At 38.6% G+C, this 3388-nt stretch overlaps 1 long non-coding RNA gene across 1 annotated transcript; it reads right to left on the bottom strand.

The window, feature by feature from the left end:
• Positions 1-254: 254 nt before the first annotated feature.
• Positions 255-2758, bottom strand: LOC119327771. Its single transcript, XR_005158686.1, has 3 exons — positions 2516-2758; positions 1070-1170; positions 255-695 (listed from the first exon to the last, which is right to left on the bottom strand). It is a non-coding gene; the product is annotated as an uncharacterized LOC119327771 (long non-coding RNA).
• Between the last annotated feature and the right edge of the window lie 630 nt (positions 2759-3388).

The following is a 3388-nucleotide window of genomic DNA, read 5'->3' on the forward strand; positions in this document are numbered from 1 at the left end:
AAGGCCCGTGCGTTGCAACGGGAGAAAAAAATCACATCCTAAAATTAATATGACTCAAATGCCCCATCCACACAGGTCCATCCATGTTGGCATATGTCACTGCTTATACTCCTTTTGTGTGTTCTATAATTGCAATGAATGATAGCTAAAATGACAAAACTAATTTGAGGGGAAGCTAAAATGACAATTTTAAACTTATTAGACGCAACATTCTCATAACATGTAGAAAAAAAAGGTAAACACTCGTGCTGGAATCTACCTAAACAATAGAAAAGCATTGTCATACTTCAAAAAATAAAAAATAAAATTTCTGAAACACACATACTTTGCTACATTGATATGCACAGAAATTAGTTTAAAATCGAGTAGTTTGTGTCACACCCATGAAAAATTCTCACCGCGACTCCATGTGCATTAGTGACGGGCGCAAACGAATCAATAGAGACAGGCTTCTTCCCAGCGGCGTCCAGGAGAAGAGCATGTCCGATGATGGTCATTGGCTGGTCGACGTGGTAAGACATGACGTGGCGTTGTGCACACACGCACCTTGTCCACGTCCTCAAGGGGATGGCCCTCCAGCACCCACCATCGCACACATATTACTCCTACTATGTGCCCGTGTATTGCAATGTGAATAACAATGATAAAAAAATTCATGGATGGGCAGTGGACATGATGAACTTGTAGTAATTGCGCTGCATCATCAATCAATTTGCACTATCATTAAAAAAGTGTCACACCCTTTGGCATCAGCAGGGCGTAGCATTAATCATTATAGCCGAAATCATGAAGTTTGAAATGGATTTGATTTCCAAAACATGAATTTAAAATTCAACTAAAGAGAATTATTTTTTCTTGGTGTATACATTTCAGCTGTGTCCCCATAATCAAAATATACTACAGCTTTTCAGTCAAAAAACATTCTTTCATTGTTTAAATAAAACCATTTCAAAGTTGTGCCTCTCTGTGAGTTTTGAGCCATGCTCTTATGTATTTTTGTGCAACTACACGATGATAGTAGAAAATGATAAACATGCCAAATCTGGGTCAGAAGAGTGCAAGAAGGCACCTGTCAATAGCAGTGGACCATTTACTGTCGATAAAATCTGGAGCGGGTACACTTAGCACGGTCTGCATTGTAGACTTCCCTCATCAAATCCGTTGCAACTCCTGCAGTGATAACCGGAAATATTAATATAAATAATTAAAATGCGGACAGAGGACATATTATGCGTCAATCATGAACAGTTTGTTGCCAGAAGATCATGTATTGTTGTACTCAAGGCAATTATATGCTAGGTCTCCCATTGAAGAATGTAGCTGTCAACTGCCACTGAGAACTACAAGTATCATTTAGTTGTGCATGGTAAGCTTCTTGAAAAGAATTACTCAATGCAAGCTTGTTACTGAGATGGATTATGCAAAACTCACCTCTATCCATGTTATATGAGAGAAATTCTAGCAGAACTTGAGTTACTTCTGCTGCATCATCAATGAATTTGCACTATCCTAAGAAATTATATGTATCACAGTCTTTGGCATGAACCACGCTGAACTACAATGCTCTTACTCTCTGTTCAATACTTGTCTCTTTTTTCTGATCTAAATTGAAAAAGAAATGTCACCATGGTGATAAACATTTATGCTAGAGCCACAAAATTTAATACATATATCTTTTTGTCTATATACAATGCAATATTATGAATGTCATAACTTCAAACAGAGAAGATTAGACTTGATTAGATTTAGAACTGATTTTCAGTAATCTTCATGTGTCGTAGGGCACCATGTTCCCTTGAAACTAATACCAACAAAATAAATGTCTTACTCCAAAGTCTTGAGGAACATAATAAAGATACACATAGGGAATTAATATAGAGTAATCCAAAAGAAGAACCAATCAATTAAAAGGTATCCAGATCGTATGAGGAATGAGACAACACTTTCATTAACATGTCAGACCAGGATGAACCAATCTAACAATAGTCAAATAAATAGAGGAACTCCACCATGGAAAGAGTGGTTGATTACTTTTCATGCTTATTCCCCAATAGGTATTTTTATAAGATGGATCAAATGAACTCTAACCATAACCCGCCATTCTTGGTATGGTTTGTGGCACAGGATGGTGGCATCGCACTCTTGCAATTGACATGTGGTTAAAGTATGACCAGCGGCTACATTCAACTCAACATAACTCAGAAGAAAAATACCCACAAAAGGAAATTCAAAAGACAGGTAATAATTGATAGAAACCTAAAACTGAGTAAGAAATACCTTAGATTAAGCATTCATAACTTTATTTTGTAGTAGAAATCATAACTTGGTCAGAAAATAAAATACCTAAGACTCCGATGTATGGGATTTAATAATATGTCATGCATTGTATCCTAAATTCAGGACCAAAGGATGTGTTCTTAGATTTTAAATATAATTCTATCAATTTTCCAACTTTAAATCTCCACAATCATGTGAAAGGAAATAATCATTGCTATCTATTTTCATTAGGCATTACCTCAAACACATGGGTCAGCAAGTTCAACAGGTAGATGGAGGGATGGCTGGAATTGGGCAGAGCAGAAAAGGGCACGTTGCAAAAGTTTGTTCTGTTGTGCGGGGAGGAGCAATGCTTGCAGCTGGCTATCTATTTTATGCTCGATATGTCGTTGACAACCAAGTGAAGCTGCTGCAACTTGTAAGTCCACGCATGGTGGGTGTCTTGCCATGGTTGCAGCCATGCTAATCTTTCCCTATGTCCTGGTCCGTACTGGGGAAACAAATAACCTGCATACTAATAATGAACATACTCAGAAAATGCATGCAAGAACTGAATATATGAAAGTAAAAAATTGTCGACCTTGCGCCACTGCTACTGTATCATTGCAAAAATAAGAATTTACACCCACATGTTGTAGAAAGAAATCGGCACATAACATTAGCTATCATTACTTGAGACCAAAATTAAGTACCTTTAGCGGTCATCTCTCACATAGAATTATATCCTGTTTTCAGTTTTTCTGCACAATCATCTGCAGAGAAACAACCATAGAGTAGATCTTTTCTTTAAGCATTACCAAATCTCCACATTCATCGGAAAAGAAATAACAATTTGCATAGGTATTTTACTTAAGCATTACCTCAAACACTTGAGTAGGTCCAAGTGTCCAAAAGGTAGACGGCAAGGGGGATGACTGAATATTTCGTAATCGTCATGTCGTCCAAGGCAAAGTGAGGCAGCTGCTGCTTGTAAGGTATGTGCATGGTGGCCGTCCTGCCGTGGTTGCAGCAACGCTGATCTTTCCCTCGCGTGGGGCCGCAATGCCGGCTCGCGGATGGCCGGCGAGCCACCGGCGAGCAGCAGCAGGACAACTGCCACACCTCACAGCTC

This window comes from Triticum dicoccoides, chromosome 7A (genome assembly GCF_002162155.2).
Source record: "Triticum dicoccoides isolate Atlit2015 ecotype Zavitan chromosome 7A, WEW_v2.0, whole genome shotgun sequence".
Taxonomy (NCBI): Eukaryota; Viridiplantae; Streptophyta; class Magnoliopsida; order Poales; family Poaceae; genus Triticum; species Triticum dicoccoides.